The following is a 23,148-nucleotide window of genomic DNA, read 5'->3' on the forward strand; positions in this document are numbered from 1 at the left end:
CACTTTAAGGCATCATTTGGGGCGTATTACCTTACAGGTGATTTACATTTTCTGTTTAGTATCACTTCTTTTCCTTAGTCTGTGAAAGGAGGCTGAATGGAGAATTTTTTCCAGGTTTGCAGCTTTCTGCTGCTTAAGCCTGTAGAAATACACCATGTATTTGGAAGTGTGCTGCTAGGGGAATAACAGTTTTTAGACTGCTGACTTGTCCATCGTTTATCATCATTATATGGTGTCTGTCAACAGAAAACCATTTCTCAGAATTCCACGAGGAGTCGTTCCATATAGAAGTATGGAGTCTTGTGACAAGAAAAAGGCATTGCAATGAAAAGTAATAAGAAAAGGGGTGGAGGGATAAACAGAAGCTTTTAGAGCTAATTCATGGCTGGCGTCATCTCCATTAGCATTGGGACTGTTTGACATTGAGTTCAGAGAACACGACCAGGGCTGGTTTCCATCTGTCATGGTGATTAATGGGAGTATTGTTAGGTAATAATAGTTTAATAACATAGCTGGAGCCAAAGAGGCACACCGAAAGTGTGTATGTAATTCTAAAACCAAGAGGAACACAAGAGCCAGGAAATTGGGGTCCTGTTCTCAGCTCTACCACTTAGAAAAAGGCAGCCAGTAAGAAATTTTCCCCTAAGTTGAAAATGGGTAAGAGTCTACCAATGGGGTAAAAAGGGTTATTTCAGCTCTTAGGAAAGATGGCCATCTTGGTGATTTTAATGTACTTGTATCTCACGATCGAAAAAGTTTGTTAAACTATAACTCTTCTGAGACATGTGAATAATGGCAGCCAATGAATCAGACAGGGAAATAGACAATTCTTTATGTGAATAGGCTGGATTCAAGGATTCAATTCTTCCAAATAATGTCCAGATTGCATTATATGATTGGTCCCACACTTGACTCAGTGGCTATCCATCATTAATGTGAAATCTAAATGAAGTTTTCTTGCTCTTCTGGGGCTGCAAGAGGCAAAATCTGGTCCACCTGTAACAACATATTGAGGGCAAATAATGAAGTTGCCCTTTCCCTCAGATGGCAGCAACCGTTGGTGGGCCACAGAGCCAACATGACCCATACAAACGCAGAACCTAAACCATATGGGCTTTTACTCTACAATGGTGGAGCTTGTAAAGTGAGAAATCACCTTTCTTTCTTCTTTTTTCTTTTCTGAGACAGAGTCTTGCTCTGTTGCCTAGGCTGGAGTGCAGTGACACGATCTCAGGTCACTGCAACCTCTACCTCCGAGGTTCAAGCGATTCTCCTTCCTCAGCCTCCTGAGTAGCTGGGATTACAGGCACCCACCACCACACGTGGCTAATTATTGTGTTTTTAGTAGAGACGGGGTTTCACCATGTTGGCTAGGCTGGTCTCAATCTCCTGACCTCAGGTGATCCACCCACCTTGGCCTCCTGAAGTGCTGGGATTACAGGTGTGAGCCACTGCACCCAGCCATAAAATAACTTTTCTTACAGAAAATGGGCAAAGAGAGACTATTTATATATTGGCTTTCCTCCCTGTCAAGCAAAGAACCACCAGACCTAACGAGATGCAATCCAGTTTTTACTCAGAAAATTTCCCCCAAATGGATCTAAGCATGAATGGAAAAAGGTTTCAGGAAGTAAGAGTGGGTTTGTGTGAGAGGGGAGGACGGAACCTGGCCAAATGCCCTCTGGACCAAGTGGCACGTGTTGACCCTATTGACTTGCTCCTTGTTTAGTCTTTCACGGTATCACGGGAGCTTGAACTCCTGTGGGAGACAGAGGCCAAAATACACTAAGGCTAACAAAGGAAGATTGAAAGTAAACTGCAATCCAGGAGAAGGAATAAGAGGGCTTTATTTTTTATTGCAGTTGTAGTTGTTGCTGTTGTCTTTTTTTTTTTCCTCAGTGGTTTAAACTATATTTCTTTTCCCCAGTGATTTGAACTAAATTTCTTTTCCCACTTTCAAATGGATGTTCTGGGGGCTGAGAAAATTAGGACAAAAATTCAGGGTTCTCAGATCAGGTAAAGGATTTTATTATATATTTGCAGAGAGGGTAGATGCTCTTCATCTCCTATGCCTGAGCAAAAGCAAATGGCTGTCTGAAGGCAATCAGGGATACTTTCTATCAATTACAATTGGGGGGAGGTGATGCTGGGTGTCTAGCGTGTAGGCTTCTATTTAAATCTGGTCTCCGTTGGAATGTGTTTACACTATACAGAGTTCAATGCAGGATTTGATTTTAGTGGGAGCACAAGGTTTTGCATTTGCTTTTTCTTCCCTAGGGCAAGTCAAGGGGAGGAGATCTGATAAGAATGAATCAGGGTCAAGGATATTGGCCCGGTACAAGGCTGTGGAGCTTTGGTGTAATTGGAGAATGAGTTGAGGGTCTGAACTTGTGTTGGCTTTGTTTTAGACTTTTCCTTCCTAAAGAGGCCTTGTGGAAGGAAGTTAGACAAGTCCTAGGCCCCACAGGCAAATTCTTGCTTTCCCTTCATTTCCCTTAGCACATTTCCTTGGACTAAGCTTTGGTTGTCATCAGAGTGATAAGATGAAGAGGAGACTTCAGTGTAGGCTGGGGCAATAGAGGGGTAAGAGGCCACTTGATCCTTCTCTGGCCTTGACATAAGTGGAACTATCATGGGCTTTGGTGCAAAGTCTCTGGGTAATAAATGTGAATTTTCTTGGTCTTCCTTTCTGAACATGCATTCCTCTCAGAAACGTTGAAGGGATGACTGAGCTAAAGGACCATGGATCCCCAGCTATTATTCAATTTTTAACTTAAGATATTATTTGTAAAGTAAACACTTCCAATATCTATTTTGATGCTGCTTCTATTTCTCAAGTAAACTGCCACATATTCTTGACTTCAAGCTGAACAGGCATGGATGGATCTATCTGTGATCTGAGTTACAGAAACCGTGAAAGAATAAAATGACATTCTCATAGTAGTCAAGTCAAAGGATAGATTTGTCTCCTTTTCCCTCTCTTTTGTTAATTTACTATAAATCAGTGCAGTCAGCTTGCTGTAGTGCAGTGAGCACCAGCTTGGAAGTCAGATGCTGTGCTCAAGCTTTTGGTCCTCCTTCACCAGAGTGCATAGCCATCCAAGTCCTCTCATTCTATAAAAGAAAAAAGTTGAGGGTTGAAGTGGAGAATCACCAAGTTCCCTTTCAACAACACCATGCCGACACAACAAAGCAGACAACTGAGGCAATTCCAAAAGAAAATTTATGTCCAAAGACTTGTTTGCTTGAAATATAAACATCAAGGCATAAAAATAACTCTAGCAGTTTAGTTTTAAAAGTTAATTTTGAGTTCCTTATTAATTAAGTAATTAGAAAAGTGTTCTAACTGCTGTTAGTTGAGGCAAAGACACTTTCAGAGTTTGTGTGTGTGTTTTATTTAAAATGGCTATATGATTAATTCTTGACTTAATTTCAAAAACAAAGGTTTTAACATTCACAGAACTATTATATACTTGACAAATTTAATCATCCGTTTAATATCCATGTTATCTCCCAAAGACATAGTTGGTTACTCTCCACATCAAGTACCTATTCATTTGTGTTCATCTCCCGAGCTCCTTGTCTTTCTTGATGACCGAGTCTTAGTACTGTTATCTTCTATTCAGTTCCCTGAGGCCTCTCAGAGGGGTTAGGTGTAGAATGTGCTAACAAGACTATGGGTTTGATCTCCACACAGGTCACCTGTTTTGCCCTGTTCTTTGGCCATAGCTTATGCCTTTTATCCACCAGTTACTCACAAATAAGCCCAGGAGAATTTGCATGGAGTTGCACGAATCCATCACCTCTGTGGGAAACAACAGTTTAAAGCGGGCTTTATTCTTATGATAATGGGTCAGTAATAATGAGATGATTGTTGTCAGGCTAAGAAAATATGAGAGTCTGCCATAAGAAACCATTTTGGCACCCCCACAGTGTATTAGTCTGTTTTCACAGTGCTACAAAGATACTACCCAAGACTGAGTAATTAATAAAGGAAAGAAGTTTAATTGACTCGTGGTTCTGCAGGACTGGGGAGGCCTCAGGAAACTTAGAATCATGGTAGAAGGCAAAGGGGAAGCAAGGTACCTTCTTCACAAGGCAGTAGGAAGGAAAGAAGAGCCCAGGGGAAACTGCCATTTATAAAACCATCGGATTTCATGAGAACTCACTCACTATCTGGAGAATAGTATGGGGGAAACTGCCAATGATCGAATCACCTCCCACCAGATCCCTCCCTTGACATGTGGGGATTATGGGGATTAAAATTTGAGTTGAGATTTGGGTGGGGACACAGCCAAACCATATCACCCAGTGACAGTCACACGCAGAACGCTGGAAAAGAGAATCAAACGAGACAGCCCCTCTCAGTTCTGTTGCCTAGTCTGGTTCCTTCTAGGTGATGGACATGGGACACGCTTCATGGCTGGTTTCTGAACTGACAATGACTGAGTCTCATATTCTCTAACAGAGCAGTATGCTAGCTATCTGGGGTGGCAACAACAGAAAAGAGGCCCCAAATATAACCTCTACTTTACCATGATGATTCATCATTGTGCTTTATACGACTGCAATGTCTTGACTGAAGAAAGTTCTCTCTTGTTTGTATGTGGTGATTAGTTGCATGGTATACTGTGAAACTGAGTTTTAAAGTTTCCATAGTTATATTCCTTTCTGGGCAGGAATTTCCTCAAACTTTCTATCTAAAAATTTCCAGTGAGAAATTGTTAGAAGAAATCCGGGAAAGACACAATTATTTGTCACAGAAGAGGATTCTTGTATCTAACCATTAAATTTCTTTCCTCGAGAAAGAAAAGTACTGTACCAGAATTGGAGAAAATGGTCGAGTACTTTTAAAGCTGCGAAAGTTTGGATGTGAGTGATTGGAAAAAGCTGCCCTTCCCCCATTTTTGTATATTGATTTTTGATTTTAGGCTGGCCAGTGTTAAATTTTCCCTAGGTCAAGTTGCCCTCCATTAAAGCAATTTTAAATGAAGCAGAGAACTGAGGTAATAATTTCATCTTTATCAGAAACTTTTTTTCTTTTTTTTTTTGAGATTTAAGTTAGAATCTTATCCTTCTAAAGCCCAGTGACTTCATTTGCAAAGGGTATATTAATTAAGTATAGAAATTAATTCTGCATGAGCATTTTGCTAAGAATTTTCCAAACTCCACATTTTCATCATTTTTATTGTTGATTTTGCACCTTAATGGCTGTTATGCAAAATAGAGACATATCATAAAACATACAATGTATATAACCTGGCTGAGAAAAAGTGCTTTTTAGGAAGTTATGAGGAAAGTTTTTACACTGTGTTTGTTTTTGCTTTTTTGAAGAGAAAAAGAACAAAACCAACAACAAAAATCTCAAAACTTGGCCTGGCCACCATGGAGCATGGTAAGATCCGCGGAGATTCTGGGCTGCACCTTTCTACTGTTGAAAGTCTTTTATAACCTGGCTAGGAATTAGGCAGCTTTTAAATTTGGCAGGTCTCTGGGTTCCATTAAGAACTCACTTAAATCCTTTTTCAGTTGAGCCTGAATTTTAACTACCCCTTGTGGGTTTCAATTAGGATTGTTATAGAATTAGGTGAGGATGGAAATTAGATTAATGTAAAGAAACAACAGAAAAGATACTATGTTAGAAAATGTATCATTCACATATCTAGATTTTACCATAGTCATCAAACCATGAATAATATAGAAATGAATTATTAACCTGATAAAACATGTCAGGCAAATAATGAAATTACTGCATACTTTGGAAACCTGTAGTAACAATAAAAGCACGTATAGTTTTATGGCTCTGAAACAAATTGCCTGCATCACCTGCAGCAGGTTTAGTTGAAATAACTAAACTAATTAGATAAGAAATAATGAATGAAAATAAATATAAAGGTCTAGGTGAGGTGAAGAAAAGCTGTATATAAAATCTGTATGTTATATTTGTATTAAGGTCTTGTTTTAAGGTATGTGAGAAAGGAAATTGCAAATTAAGTCTGGTGCTACATATACTAAGGGCCCAAGTTTTAAAACTGCACAGTATTGTTTGGCATAAAACATTTTCTTTCTCCCAGCCCCCTCTTCTTTCTCTCCAACACACAACAAATACTGTTTATCTCCTTGGAGTGAGTGAATGCAAAATCAGACCCTGGTTGACCCTGTTTTCGGAAAAATAATGGCTAATAAAGTGTAGTTAACTTCTCTGGCAAAACACTTAATAATAAAAAAAAATGATATGGTAAAATGGGCTTTTTCATTCATTTTGTGTTCGGTTATATGAATTTTAACACATTTTTGGATTTGGGTTGCAACTACCATAATCAGGTTATGGAACAGTTCCATCACCCCTAAAAACTTCCTGGTACTTTTCCCTTGAAGTCACATTCTTCCTCCATCTGCAAGAATGCTTTTTGAGTTTTGAATTTTTGAGTGGACATGTGTGTGTCATTGAGACACGTCCCTAACTTGACACGTTCAAAACACAACACTTTCAAACGATTGTAAAAGTGTATTATCTCTTTCACTCTCATTTTGGCATTTGTCCACGTTAAGTGCTCCTCCCTGAGAGTGCTATACAATTGACAAATTCCTCAAAACTAAATGGGAGTGAATTGAGTATGATCATCTGACCCAAAGGCAGGGCATGCAGAAAAGTTACTGGAGTAGTGTTGCAAATTATAATTCAAGGGATTAAGCTGCTAGGAACTAGTAATAGTCAAGCGAAGGGCTTATGATTTGGGATAGGTAGGACTTAAACCCAGGGAACAGAATGGGAAATGGATATTCCAGGCTGAGGAACTGCCTGAGCAAAGCATACAGGTGGGAAAGTGTGAGTGAGATCTGGCTGAACACAGCAAGTAGCTCTGCATGGCTAATATGAAAGATCTATGGAAGGTGATAGTGGAAAAGAAACCCAAAGGTATACCAGAGTATGGGTTTTCTCTAATTGATAGTGGGCGATCATTGACTTCTTTCTGAGCAGGTAGGAGATTTGATCTGAAATGTGATTCCAGAAAAATAATTGTGTAGGACAAACCCCTCTTTGGGGACAAGAATATGTGAGACATCCAGAAAAGGATCCCAATGACATCACAACTTTTCTTTAGCTGCTCCTCAGCGAATTTGAGCCAGCTTGGTATCAGAACCTTCTGCATGTGTGTTATGCTTGGGTATGGAGATGCAAGAAGATTAGATTTCATGTTGGTCTGAAAATATCCTTTGGTTACCCATATTAAGTTTAGGATTAAAGAACCCTTCCAGTAGTGTTAAAGAGAAATACCAGGTGGTATTTTTCTGATTATCAGAGTCAAGAGTCTAATGTCAAAAGGGGGAAAAACCCAAATCAGCAGCATTTCTTTTATTTTTTAAAATTTCAACTTTTATTTTAGATTCAGGGGTACATGTACAGGTTTGGTACATGGGTTTATTGTGGGATGCTGAGGTTTGGGGTACAAATGATCCCATCACATAAGTAGAAGGATGGAAACCCTGTGGGTAGTTTTTTAGCCCTTGCCCTCCTCCCTCTGCTCTCCCTTTTGGAGTCCCCAGTGTCTACTGTTGCCATCTTTATTGTCCATGTGTACCCATTGTTTAGCTCCCACTTATGAGTGAGAACGTGTGGTATTTGGTTTTCTGTTCCTGCATTAATTTGCTTAGGATAATGGCCTCCAACTGCATTCATGTTGCTGGAAAGGACATGATTTCATTATTTTTTATGATTGTGTAGGATTCTATGGTGTATATGTACCACATTTTCTTTACCCAATTATTTGCTGATGGGAACCTAGGTTGATTCCATGTCTTTGCCATGGTGAATAGAGCAGCACTTAGAGACATTATCTTACAAGACTTATTCTTGTCTGAGTGAGCTGTACATCATACATATAAGAAAATAATAGCAAACCTATACCTCAAATCTGCAGGAACTCATTCATACAAAAGCATGCAAGTGCATATGCTATATATGGGGTATACATATTTTCCAGAAGCCCAGTTGTGGGTTAGGCTACACTTTAGAAAACTGTGACAGTCATCTCCTGGAACCTCAGCCTAAGTTATCCTGGCTAGGCCATTCAGCTCTCATCTTCTCAGTAACCAGAGAATGTCCCATCATTATTAAGGTCTTTTTGGACATTGATCCTTTTTTGATGACTTTCTTACCATGTGTTCTTTCTTCCTCAATTTCCTGCTAGCTTCCAGGTTCCTGGTCCAGTCTCTTGAATCCTGCCTCAGTTGGCCTCTTGCATAATCTGCCTGGCTCATTCCTGCCCACCCAGCCCGCAACTTCCACTGGATCCTTACTCTTGCCTGTGTCTGGCCTCTGATGGACTTACCTGGTGTTGACTCATGACCTATTTCTGATGTTACCCAAATGAGGCATATTACTACTGAGGATATCTAGTCTGATTTATTGCAGATCACTGACTAAACTTTGAGCAGTGGATTAAAGTTCCATCTTCCACCACTGTTGTACTTTTTATTGCAGTAATATCAAATTGTTTTCAGGCCTCCATGCCCCACTGTCTCCAAAAGAAGCATGTGACACCAGGATGTTTCATAACTGCTTTAATCAAATGGCATGAAGGGTTGGTTTGGGGCACATTTTGTTCAGAGAAGAGTTCTGTTTTGTTTTGTTTTGTTTTGTTTGAGATAGGGTCTTGCTCTGTTGACCAGCCTGGAGTGCAGTGGTGCCATCATAGCTCAATGCAACTTTGGTGTCCTGGGCTCAAATGATCCTCCCACCTCAGTCTCCCAAGGAGTTGGGACTATAGGCGTGCACCACTATGCCTGGCTATTTTTTTTTTTTTTTTTTTTTTGGTAGAGATGAGGTTTCATTGTGTCACCCAGGCTAGAGAAGAGTTTAAAAAATTCTGGTTTAAGGCCAGGCACAATGACTCCCACCTGTAATCGCAGCACTTTGAGAGGCTGAGGCAGGTGAATCACTTGAGGTCAGGAGTTTGAGACCAGCCTGGCCAAAATGGTGAAACCCTGTCTCTACTAAAAATACAAAAATTAGCCGGGTGTGGTGCTGCGTGCCTGTAATCCCAATAGTAGCTGGGCAGGAGGGAGGCTGAGGCAGGAGAATCACTTGAACCTGGGAGACGGAGGTTGCAGTGAGCTGAGATCATGCCACTGTACTCGAGCCTGGGCGACAGAGCAAGACTCCATTTCAAATAAATAAATACATACATACATAGAATACGATAAAATAAAATTCTAGTTTAGTTCCAAATTAATAATCAGGAAACTAGATTTGGTTCTGCTTTAGATAGATTCAAGAGAGCTTAGAAAAGAGCCTTGGTTCAAAATTGGGTTAAAAAATGCATTTAGTTCTAGGGTCAGGAAATGAGAATTGTTTCTTTTAGTTTTAGATTCATGATATTTTTTGGGTTTTGCGTGGATTAAAAAGACATAGACAAGATGAATATGCAGGCTGTAGTGACTAGGTGATGTGTCACCTGAGGGGCCGTGCAAAAGTAGGAGTAAAATTTATTTTCTAAATGATCGACTATGGCACTGTGTAATATAAATGTTCCACAAGATTACAGTCCTGTATCCAAAGCACAGGGAGGACAGAGAAGATGCTGACACATGTGGCATGACGTCACAAACAACCATTCCCCTTTGGGCCAAAGAAGATCGTTGATCTTTGTTGTCCCACAGAGGGGAAACTGATTTCAAGAAATCTGTGGAACATGTGTTCTGATCATGTCTCTGAGGACTGCCAACAGTGGTGTCTTGCTTAGGAAAACACTGAGACCTGGGTGTTAGGGTCAAATTGACCCCTTGAAAAGACTACTACCTTCTTCTGTGTGACCTTAAAACTGTCTCTTAAGGACATTTGAAGCTCCCTCAACCCCAGACACATCCCTCATAACGTGGTATGATTAAGGAGGCTTCTTCCCCCTTTCAGAGCAAAATGACTCTTTTGAAGATCTCCTGAATAGCTGAAGGAGAACGTTGTCACTTTGGTGATTCTTTCCACAGACTGAGCACTTCCAGGGATATTCTGCAAATGTGGGGGTAGGAGGAAAGCAGAGCTTTTTGCAATTGGATTTCTCCATGTCCCTGGGACACAGAGGACGTCTTTACTCACTGAGCGTGTGAGTCTGCTCAACCTTCGTCGCTAGCCCTGCTAACATGTGTCAACCATGCACAGTGAGATTATAGGGACTGGCAAAACAAAGGAAGGCTCTCCCAGGAGGGGAGGAGGTGGGAGTTAGTAAAGATGCATGTGTTATACCGCATCAGATAATGGGACTGCCTCTGCATGCTGTGTCATTACAGCTTTGCACTGAGACAGCTCAGTCCACTTCTACACACCTGCCCCTTCTAAGGCAGAGGGAGGGAGAGGACCAGCATGCAGAACTGCACTTGCCCAGCGTCAGGTCTGTGCTCCTCCCCTCTCAATAAAGCCCCATTCACCAAGTCAGGCACTGGCTTTCTTCACTGCACCGAGTGAAGGGCTCCACAATCACCCTGTCATTCAATCCCTTACAGTGGGCTCTGCTATTATCCTCATTCTGTGGGTGGGGAAACTGATGCTTAGAGGTGTTAGTAACCTTCTCCAGGTCACAGAGATAACATATGTGAAGCCCAAATTCAAGTCCAGGTCAAATTTTTGGTTAGAGAACCTTAGCTTGTATCCACTAGAATTATAGGATTAAATTTCCCTATACCTGAAATTGCAATGAAGTGAGGTCGTTACTCTGATGACTAAAGTGCCCTTCAATTAAAAAAAAATTGGCTTGCTGTTTGTGGTCTTTCATGTATCCCTCCAGATTAGGGACTTGAGGATTAGGTAAACTAATTCTTTCAAGCCTGACTGTTTCCTCCTCACCTCTTTGTCCTACCTTCCTCCATAGCACTTTCTTGGCAGCATTTAGGTCTCTGTTCCTTTTGCCTCTCCTGACAGCCTATAGCTTCAGTGGGCGCTGAAAATACACTGGCTTGTACTGCTGCTTCAGGGCTCTTGCAGGAGGTGCTATGTGGTATGGAGAAAGATAGATTAGAGCCGGGTAAGGAGAAGCCAGTGTGCCCAGTTGGAGGTGGGGCTGCAGTGTTAAGCACAATGGTCAGGGTAGGCCTCCTGGGGACCATGATATTTGAAGAAAGATTGGAAGAGCTGTGTGTGTGTGTGTGTGTGTGTGTGTGTGAGAGAGAGAGATGTGATGTGTCTTAGCACCAAACTAGATCGTGAACTCCTCGACAGAGGTCCTGTTTTATATTACTTGGCATTCCGTATGCTGTGTTCATAGTAGTCACCCAGATTTATTTATTAACCTTAGTGCATATGCAATTTAGTAAATTGCTACCAGGAATGAATTAGGTATGAGTGAATAGTGGGATGATTTATTTTCTTTGAAGAGCCTCTCTCTCTTTTAAAAAATAACAGTCCTGTTCTTGTTTCCTGTTGCCATAATGGCAATATATGCTTACTGTAGAAAATCATGGAAACCCTGCAAACAGAAGGAAGAAAATAAAAATCACTCACAATTCCAGCTTTCAGTATAATCACTGCCATGCATTTTGGTGTATTTTCTCTCTTTACACACACACACACACACACACACACACACACACACACACACACACACGTATATATTTGTTAAAAAATAGGATCATACTCAGTAATATTTAAAATGTTGAATGACCTGTGTATCAGAGGCACTGATCCACTGTAACCCTTCAGTGGTTGGATGGTGGGGATGGTCGAGGGACCCTTGAGGATGGGCCAGTGCAGCAGGAGGACACTATTCACTAGTACTAGGCCAGGTTGGCCATACCAGCACATCTGGACTGACCACCAGCCCTGAGGGTATGTAGTTTTGTACCTTACTTCTTTTCATCTCACAAAACACAATCACAGTGTGATTACAAATCTCATAACTAAAATTTGTAATTTTAAAAATACCTTTCTCATAGATGTTAACTTTCATTGTGGCACTCTAAGTATCAACTAAAAAATATCTAAATGCTTTTAATGCCTTTTATCTTGGGCAAAGCAACCCAACAGATCCTACCTTTCCACTGTTCCCCAGATCCTAGCTGGCTTAAGAGTCTTCTTGCCTCTGCTGCAGCAGTTACTTGGCTTGGTGTGTAGATGTCTGACTGCCATGAAGTTTAGAAAGGAAAAGATGACAAGAGCAAAGTAAACAGACATGAAAGGCCGTGGATCTTGGTTGATGCCAACAGATGCCATGTCGTGAAGATGCTCTGAAGGAAAGGTGGTGACAGGGTCTCCTCACTCTCCTGGGTCCTTCTGACTGGTGACTGTCTCCTCACTGCTGCTGCTACCAGGGCCCAGTTTGTTGCCTGAAGCCAAAAGCTGAAAGCTCACATAATCTTTTGAAGAGTACTGCATAAGTAAAGTGAGTTCTCATAATGAAGAATAGCTGAGTAAACAATGCCACACCATGTGGCTACATGCATTTCTTAAGATTAAAAACATTTGCAGTCACAGAAACAGACATGGGATAGGAAACGCAAGTCTATTTTATTATGTGGGTTTTGAAATTAAACCAATTGTTTAGAATAAAGGCGCTGAAGTTCTGTAGATTAAAAGAATGAATTAAATTTATTTATTCAACAAATATTTATTGATCATCCACAACATGCCAGACACTGAGCCAGGTGCCAAAGACAAGCATGGGTCATAGAGCTTTCATGGTGCTTCTGGGGAAGTTTATTAAACGGAGACAGAGCAGTGATTATGCTTTTCTGTATTTCATGAACATGAATAAGAGTATATAGTTGTTTCTCAGTGAAATGTTGATTTTCTTTATTTTAGGACTTCAGCTGCTTCTATATAAGAGAAACTTTAATTTTAACCCCAGAAGTTCATTCCAGTGTGTTTTCATGAGCTTATCACAGCTATATCACAGACATTGCAACACATTTCTGTGCTTCAGATCCTCCAAGAGGGGCCACTTTTGATGTGATGAGACATTTAGGGTTGGAAGGCTGCTTAGGAAATTGATGCAAAGGCATGTGCGTTATCATATGTGGAGAGAGAATAAAATGGCATCTTGAGAGAGGTGCACATATGCCAGGTTAGCCATGTCCCACCCCACAGGGTGAAGAGCTTGAGGAACCAAGGGAGATGCTCAACCAGAGCCCGTGTCTGCTTCCAGACCATATTCTGAGCACCCAGAACTTCAGATTCCCTGGCCCAGGGTCTCCAAGTCCATGATCAGAGCCTGTGAGGTCTGTAGGTTTGCCGTTTTGAGTGTTGGCTGCTATCACTATGTGCTGGTGATACAAGCATACAAGACCCCCTCCAAGTAGGATGCAGATGGGAAAAGGGAAGGTGGCGGGACCACCACTGATGTTAGCTATGGGCCTGCATGTAGCTATGGAAATTTTCTCATTGGTTAAAAAAAATGATAAAGCAAGGTGATGCGTGTGTGTGCGTGCGTGTGTGTGTGTGTGTGTGTTTAATCTTTTCAAACTTTCCCATTACTTCTTAGAGTTACCCTCTGACAATGTAGATGAAAGGGAGGTGACATTTCATTAAATAGAGGATTCTGTTTATTAATGCATCCTCTACAGTTAAAGAATTCTTCTGGAGGAAAATTAAGTTGAGCATTTTATTTTGTGCATCATTGTGTTCTTTGAAGCAATGGATTACATCTTAATCCTGCACACATTCTTAAGATGAAGACTCCATCTGGGAGGACTAACCTTCCACAGAAACGTCTGGGTTACACATGTCCATCCAGTTCTTTGCCAAGTGCTTAATGGAGCACGCAATTGTTGGTGAGATATACTGAGGTCTTCTGGGAAAACCTAAAAGAGAATCAGGGGACTCAGAGCAGCCTGGCGTGCACATCATTTGGGTCCAGCTTCGATCACTCAAGCCATTTGCTTTAAATAATCACAAGTAGACACTCTTCTCTTTATGCTGTTTCTATTTTTAATTACATTAAGTTTGAAATAATGGAGGTTATTTTACTCTGTCAGTTTTACAGTTTTCCTTTGGGTTCATTTCTGTCATTGAAGTTAAAACTAAATAAAAGTTCCAGAATCCTTAAATCAAGAATCTAATGATTCTGTCCTCACGCTGCTCTGGAAAATGCAGGAAATGCACTTCCAGTAAATACTTCTTCCTAAGCCTTATGGAGTCCTGCAGCCATAATTCATGACAAACTATCTCTTGCGTTGGGACTGGTTGCAGACTCATGAACTGGCAGAGCTGACAGGTATCTGAGAGTTCATATGGTGTCATTGCCTCATTTCACAGGTGAGGCATGAGGATTCAGAGAGGGGAAATGCTTGTCCAAGGTCATAGAGCAAGTATAAAGCGAGCTGGGACCCAGGACTCTATGATGGACTTTTCCATCTTCAGTTCATGCGACTGCAATGAATGATCAGGCAGTTCAAATTGTTTCATTGTTGTTTTTTGGTTTTGGCCTGAGAAACCCAAACAAAACCTCAACACCCTGCCCATCCTCTAAATTTCTGTGCTTATAACAAACCATTTTGAGTAAATTAGGAGTTCTTGGCTTATTCCAGCCTTATACCTATACTGTCAATTCTTGTTATTTGTAGTAGTTATGTTCTGTAAGGTTGCCATAAATATCATTGCTCCTAGAGGAAACAGTTAGGTTCCCGTGAGCCTCTGGTCACAACATTTTCATTAAGCAAACAATATATAACCTTGCTTATATGTGTCTCTGCCTAAAGACACCTTATTTAATATATGTTGTTGATTCGTTAACATTTAACTCATGGCCAACATCACTGTAACTCGTGCCAGAATGAGCCTTATCTAGCACATGCATTTTCTTTGTAAAGCACATCACAGCACAGCCTTCTTGTGCTTAGGAACACCAGACAGCACTTCAGCACTGTGCCTAGGGGCTGTTTTACACAGCGAAGTCACCAACAAGCACAGACATGTGAAAAGCTTGGCATTGCGTAGACTGTGAAGACGAGATGTGTTTATAGCCTGAGAGCTGAAAGAAGAAGGCAGAGCGTTGGCTTGTCCCACCTCAGCTGGGAACGTGCACGTCAGGGACTCAGTGTTTTGGCCACTCCATGCCTACCTATGAGTGACCAAAAATGCTGCGAGTGTTGATTTTGGGTGTTACAAATACATTTTTAGTTGGTGAATTTGCACATACAGACTTTGTGAATAATGAGGATCGACTGTACACACAAGCTTGCACACATCACCACACATTATAATTTCATCCATTAATTTTTAGGTTTCACTTCTGGTTCCATGTGGAGCACTTTCAACCCTACATTGGTGGTGCAGTTATGCTGGGAGCCTTTACACAGGCTTCCTAAAAGTCATTCTTCTAAGTGCATCTAGTTTCTAATAGTTATGTTGCTGAAAGACCCCATACAGTAGAGCCAGGCTCCATCTTCCTAATCCCAGAACTTCACAGAGTGGGAATCCTCTTTTGGAACCACTATCCACACTCTTCTCCTTCCGATTATGCCAGTTTGTTATGGGTGAAGAGGTGGGTCTGTATACAAACTTGTCCCAAGGAGACTGCTTCATACCTGCTTTTACCCCCAGAGTTCTGTTCTCAGCCCTCTTCTTACTTGAGTCTCACTTAGGAGTGCTTGTCAGTCTCATGCCTGACCCTAGCCAGGCCCATGACTCCCAAATCCTTATCTCTGGTAAGACCTTTCTTCTGCTCTCCAGATCTCCCTCTCCAGTTTCCTCCCTGACGTTTCTACCAGAAAGACCCACTGGGACCTCAATATGTCCCAAAGAGTTCTCATTGCCTCCAGCCCCATTCCAAACCCTGCTCCTTCTTCTCTTCTGCTGGAGGCCTTGGCACCTTGGGCCATTGCCAACCACTCACACAAGCTTGAATTTTGAGCATCATTCTTAATTGCTCCTTCTCCTTTACTCCCAGCTTCTGCTATCTTGTGAAGTTCCACAGGGTCGGCCTTTGTGCTCTTGCTCCCATATGCCTATGCCTCTCAAGTGTCAGTTACATGGCTCTATTCCAGTTCTTATTGAGTGTGGCTGTCAGTCTTGCATGCCTCTGAGCCACTCTCCACAGTGCTCCCAGAAGGATCTCTTAGGAACACAAATATGACCATATAACTCTCCTTCTTTATATCTTTCAGTAACTTTCCATTGACTGCTGGATACAATTTCAATTTAATAAAGGCCTTTTATAATATGACTCCTGCTTCCTCTCCTGTTGCATCTTCTATCACCACCCATATACCAGCTACATTCTTTGAAATTCTTAAAACACCCCATGCCCTTCCTGCCTGCTTGCCTTTCTGTGTGCTCTACTCTGCCTGCAATCCTGTTCCTGCACCCATTCGCCTTGTGAGCTCCTGCTCACTATTCAACACATGGCTCAAGGTTTGCCTCTTCTGTGAAGCCTTCCTTGACACCTACACTGTAGTCAGTTCTCCTACCTTTGAGCTTCTAGAGACCTTTGAGCAAACATAAATTATATCACTCTATTTTGGAATTTTAAAATAATGGATCTGGTTTTGGACATGTGTTTTAGATGCTTGAGGCACATCCATGAAGAAATACTCAGTAGGCAATACTACAGAGTCAGGGTATGTAATTCCTATGACATAAAGAAAATCCAACAAATCTTAAGACTTTTTGGCACCCTAGTAGCTATTATTTCAAATTTGCAGTAGACATCCCTCTTTCTTCCTCTTCCTGCTTATTAGTTATTTTCATTCATGTGGCTACACTCATATCTGAGCCACATTGAATTAATTTGACTAATACATTTCATGAGTTACATTGTCAAATACCCTTTCCGTAGTTCAGAGTTACAATTACTTTTGAGAGAGTATTGCTGATTTCATGCCTCCTTTTTCCTATTACACATTTAAATTATCCCTGTTTTTCTCCATGAAGTTTCCAGACACAGCTATGAGAAAGCTGTTCTTGGTCTCATTAACTCCCTTGAGAGGACAACCATGCTTAGTGGGCACCAGGGGACTATTGTTGGAGTCTGGGCCCAGGGGTCCCAACCAAAGGGTAGATTAGGCATTTCTGAGCTAATTATTCAAGACCACGACATTGTACCCCTACCAATGATCTTCCATTGGAAGACTCAAACCGTACAGGTTGTATTTTGTCTGACTTTATCTCCATTTCCTGGTGCAAACTGCCCTTCCTCTTGCTCTTTTGTTGTTGATTTCCTTCCTTCTCTGAGCCTCAAATTGTGCTGTAAAGCTTGTCACATAGTAGAGGCTGAAAAAAAGATCTGTTGAGCTAAATTGGAATGAATTTTTAAGCTATGTGAAGGCTAGTTCTTAACAATGGCAAATTCTTACTTTGTGTTCTCTACCCTATAAGGCTTCTTTCTCATGCAAATATGCCTATAGAAAAATTCCTTGGAAATGGTATTTATCCTTTACTTTTGTGTTTGAGCTTGTGATTGAAGGGGGTTGAAGAGAACCTGTAGGTTCCTTGGCCACTTGCTGTGGTCTCTGACATTGTAGGTATCCCATGCTTATCGGAAGGCTCACTCTTCTGACCAGACTTGATTTGTAACAGGAAGCTCATTCCCCAGAGCCAAACGGCACTTGCTCCAAAGATGTCTACAGGGAAATTCAGATTCAAATCAATCATTCTCCCAAAATCTTTTCTTACCAAAATATTCTACATGTTAGAACAGTGATTTAGTCCATGTTGATGTGACCCTTGACACTTCTATATGGTTGATCTTCTTTCTCCAGGATGTCACATTGTGCTTAGACATTCTCAGTTTGTGAAAAATTATGAGGTTCATGAACCCCCTGAGAAGCCCACCTTGGAAATGAAGATGTCTATTGAGAGAGAAAATGGTCTCATATTTCAGGTAATGCAAAAAATTGTATTCATTTGTAGTCAGGGCATGGAAAAATTTCTGTAAATCATTCAAACTTTTCATCTTACACTTTTAATCCTGATTTATACTTTTATTACTAAAATATCCCTTAGTCCATCTAAATATTAACTTTGTTCTATAAGAAAGAAGTAACAGTTATAACCATAAGGAATAAAATAATTCTCTTTGGGTCTCTCTTTTCATACTATTTTGTCAGTACCTGTCTTTCTAAAATTCTGTTTAATCTGCTGAATGGTTCCCTTGTCTTTCAACTTACTATTACTCTCTGATGTCTTTTTCTCCATATTTTAGGCAATATTTGAAAAATTCCTATAATCAATCATTCTCTGATTCCTTTAGATAGTTCTATTCAGTCAGCAAAATTTCAAAGTGCAGTGAAATTAAAAATTACAAGCACTCCCAAATTCCAAACCTACTGACCTAGCCAAATGGACTTGAGAAAATGTTCTCCAATATAAACTTTAATTTTTTCCTATTGGTTAAAAATTCTTTCCAAGGGATGTCAGAAAGTAATAAAGAGGGAAACATTTTTAGGTCTAACTAATTAATATTTTAGACAAATTAAAATTCTTATGGAGACTCCACTGTTTATTTAAACAAAGAAGCAGAAAAATAAATGTCACAGGACCTATATATGAGGCATTTATAATTAATAATAAATATATTCCTTCAAAACCATCCTTATGTAGTTTTTCTAGCCAAAATGAGAAAACATTCTCAGCTTGTGAGTTTATAGGTTAAGTTGAAGTGAAAGGATTTTACCTTCTTTGTTGTACTGATTGATCTTAAATGCTAGTCTTAGGCTGAACACTCAACAAGACAATTCTGACCACTCAAGGAGGATAGTTGGGGTTCACTAGAGTTCTTCCATGTTCAAATCACATGTCTGCTTTTAAGCGCTGTTACATTTTCATCAGGCATGTGTTGGCTTCTTTCTGCTAAGATCAATCACCTCATTCCTCTGTGTATTTCTAAAGCAAATTAAATGCATTTTTTCCCCCAAAACCAATGCTGGCATCACCATTTAATGAACTGGAATAAAGAGCTGTGGATTATAGGTTGCCAATAACTTTCTTCAAGCAGTCTAGCTGATTACATGGAAAGCCAGGAGCAAGGTATATTGGGAGAAAGAAAGAATAAAGAGTTTAAAATTTGGTTAGGAGGAAAAGAGAAATATATGAAAATATAGCTAGCTAACATGGCATATGATAAGGGCCAAATTAGCCTTGCATTGTTCTCAGTTTATTTACATTGGACTGGGGAAGCCTCATCAATGAGTGTGGTTTTGAAATAACTCTGATTTGAAACAAATGAGACATTTTAGTAGAATTCTGAATTGTTTAAAAAATATTTGGCCTAACTCCTGGGAGACAGATTATATATTTTTCAAATGTTGTTCTCAAAAGCACAGTCTATTATATCTTATTAGTAAATATTAGACGAAAGTTTGGAAGGGATAATGATGAATCAGCCTTTGGGTTTAGTTTACTCATGTGTCAAATGTGGTTAGCAACTATATGATTTACACCATCTCTCTTACTCTTAGCTCCCTGAGTTTAATATGGAGCTGTAGGTAAGAGAGGAAAGCAAAATTAAGGGGATCTCCAAAATAATATTAGATTTAAAAATCCATTTTGTCTTTTGGGTAAAAGCAAGCAAACAAAAAGAACTAGAAACATTAAGTTATTGAAAATCATATTTGTACTAATAATTCTATCATATAAATTAAATATGACTAAAAGTCAGGTTGAATTTCCTTGTTTCTATGGTCTCAAACAGAGTGGACTGGGGAGTTCCACATCTCTGTCTTTTCTAAGCCAATCTTGATATAGTTAATTGCAATGACATCTTTTGTTCCAATAAACTGCAGCTGATAGAGACACAGCCTCTTTTGACCAATAAGTTTGAAGTGTAATGCCAAGAGCAAGAGACATGATTTGTTAGGGGTAAATCAGTGGAGTAATGACATTTCATTAAAAAGATAATGCTAGTCCAGAAATCCTGAGATAATGGAAGCAATTGCCGAGAAGGCTTATTTTCCCTTCTTTTAGCTTAATTAATCAGAAAAGGAGAATCAAGTCTGGACTGAGGACTACAGTTCATAGTAAGAGGAAGAATCTTATTTTTCCATCTTTAATTTCTATGATTGGGCAAATCTAAATTAAAAACACCGAGAACATTCAAAATGTTCATCATGTATTTTTAAGCAAATAATGGTTCAATATAGTACACTATGTGCAGATAAAAGAAAGAGGATAGCTTAATACCAGCTTTATGAAATTTACTGACTCTAAGTAGAGAATGAGCCAGATCAGGTTTCAAGATTTTCTTAAATGTCAATATTCTAAAAAAGAAAGCTGATTCTTGGGGAGTCTAAGGAAATAAATGATTCTTCAAGCATTAGCATATTTTATGACTAAAATCATAGGCAACTTGTTCCTCACAACATGAAACTAATTTTACATGTGTCTACTTAATGAAATATGATTTTGGAAGCAATCTTATTTATTTCCCTGTATCCCATGAAGCCAAATCTCTCCTCAAATCAATCTCTTTCTTTCTCTCCTTTTTAGTATAACAGACATTTCTTGTTTTTCCTACTGGGGCCTGGGTAGTTAAAAAATTTGATTATCCACTCAAAATTTCCAAGGTACCTATTTTCTTGTGGGAAGTGATAAATAGATGTCATAAAATGCAATGCTAATGTCATGAGACATTAAAAACAATAAGCATCCAGAACTTTAATCGCTAACTGAATAATGCTTCCATTAAAGTAGTCACCTTTGGAGATGAGATGCTTGGATGAGCATGCCCCTGCACTAAACAATGTTGGAACTTTTCTTTTGGAAAGAACTTGCGAGTAAGGAATGGGCAATGTCAAAAATTATTTCTAAGATTGTGTCGACGAACTATCTTTTGTATGAGAAGACATGTTACCCAGCATAATCACCCACATGCAGACTTGACTTCTTTACCAGTCAGGGTTCAAGCAAGAAATATATTGCTCACTTACATAATGTGTGTGCATGTGTGTGTGTGTGTGTATTTAACTGAGGACTTTTTAACAAAGGTCTATTTATAAAACATGTGCAAAGGATAATGGGAAACCAACAAGGGATGGGGGAGCCTTTACTTTTCCTAGGTTTGTATAGGATAAAAGGAGGGAGATGCTATTGGCATGTTGAGTCAGATGTAGGTGTGAGTTTTCCCACTGCACCTGGGGACTACAGAGGAGGAAGGCAGCCACACCTCTGAGCTCACTCTCCTGTTTACCTTCAAAATTCTGATGGTGCTTCCTTTTGTCCATTCTTGATGGAAAACTGGAGAGCCAGCGAGCCCCCTTCCTTCAGCCCATACAGATCAATCTCCTGGGACACAGAGCAGAGTAGAGAAGCATGGAGGGTGATCTGGAGGGGCGAATGGAGAATACCCAGCACAGCCATTCCTGGCTCACCTGTTCCCAGTGATCCTCATCACTCCACTGACTGTCAGGAGGACAGATGTAGCTGTGGAAGGCAGTTCTAAGAGAAGCATCCCTTACATAAACGGAAAATGGAAACTCACTGGAATAAACATGCAGCCAACAGGGGAAATGAGTATGTTTTAGTTCATTCATTATGATTCAGCCATATTCCTTTACCTTATTCCTTTACAGCCATGTCTTAACTTTTGACAGGAACATATGTGAATGGCTTTTAATAAATTCAAACTAAGACATTTTCATCGTTCTTTAGGTGAAACATATATATATATTTTTTTGGTGAAGACTTTTAATAGAGAATGGAAAACTACAAAATGACAAATCAAAAGTGTGTGTTTGGTGTGTTTGTGCAGTCATCTCCATAAATTAACTATGCACATGAGTGAAATAGAATCTTGAAAATTTCACCTGGATTTGGGAATTGGAGATTAAAAACAAAAATTTTGGACATCTGTAATAATCCAAATCTGCCTGCTCTTGACAGTTTTTATTTCCTTGAACTAGTTTCAGTGCCTTGGCAGGTTCAGTGATGTTTTATTTTTGCTGGAAAATAGGAGCATGGGCAGTAGTCATGACTGCCAGGGACAGAAAAGACAAATTATCCTGAGTGTGATCTGGAAAACATTGAGAGCATTGTTGTACAAGCCTTGATTTGCTGGACAGGGGTATGGATTACCTAATAGGGCTTCTGCTTCTCTGGCACGATTAGGCTATCTTTCATCCAAATTAAGAGATTGAACATTTTTCCTATGAAAATCAGTTGAATTTTTGGTCTTGGTAATTCATCAGTTATGGTGCACAGTTACTATCTCTGTCTGTTGAATAATAGTGGTTCAAAGGTCCTAAGTGGGATACTAGGAGAAAGTGTTTATTGTATATTCTCTTGGGTAATTGAGACAGAATAAAGTGTGATATCAAAACTGGTTTTTGTCCCTAAGAAAACTCGAGGTACAGATGGATTCAGTGGTAACTTCTAGCAAATATTTAAGGGAGCGATGCCAATCTTATGCAAATTCTTTCAGAAAATAGAGGAGGAGAAAATGTGTCCCAACTTGCCTTAAGAGCCAACATAGCCCTGATGCCAAAACCTGTCAAAGATATTACCAAAAAAAAAAAAAAAAAAAAAGAAAAAGAAAAGAAAGGAAAATTGCAGACCAATATTTCTCATGAACATAGGTACCAGATTCTCAATGAAATATCAACAAATTAAATCAACAGCACGTAAAAGAATATTACATAATAACAATGTGGAAGTTATCCCAGAAATGCAAGATTGATTTAATATTTAAAAATCAATCAATGTAATACACCATATTAACAAAATAAAGGAGAAAATTCAAATGATCATTTTCATAAATGCAAATTTGTCTTTATGTGCTTTTCTTTACATATATGTGAATTTATGATAAAGCATTGCCCTTTAAAAACTGTCTCACTTTTTTTAATAAAAAAGGAAAACAAAAATAAAGACAAACTCTATAGTTTAAAACTCTGTTTAAAGATTAGGTTAGTTTCTTTATAAGTAAAGATTATACTTAATTTTTTATAAAAGGCAGAAAGTGTGAAATTTATAAAAATCCTAATTGCTCACATGGTAGGGGTCAGATTTGACCTCAACTGGATCAGGAATGGATCTGTCATCCATACTGTACACACCCACAGAATGCATTTTTCCTTTGCTGCACATCCACATTCAGCCTGCAGTAGGTGAGCTCCTACATCTGTCCAAGCCAAGGTGATGGGGCCTGAGGGCCTCTTTGGATGTGGCTGGTGTCAACCTAAAAAGAGATGGGAGAGGTGTCCAAATCAGGGGTGCAGCTCAATGGAAAG

Source organism: Macaca fascicularis, chromosome 5, assembly GCF_037993035.2.
Source record: "Macaca fascicularis isolate 582-1 chromosome 5, T2T-MFA8v1.1".
Lineage (NCBI taxonomy): Eukaryota > Metazoa > Chordata > Mammalia > Primates > Cercopithecidae > Macaca > Macaca fascicularis.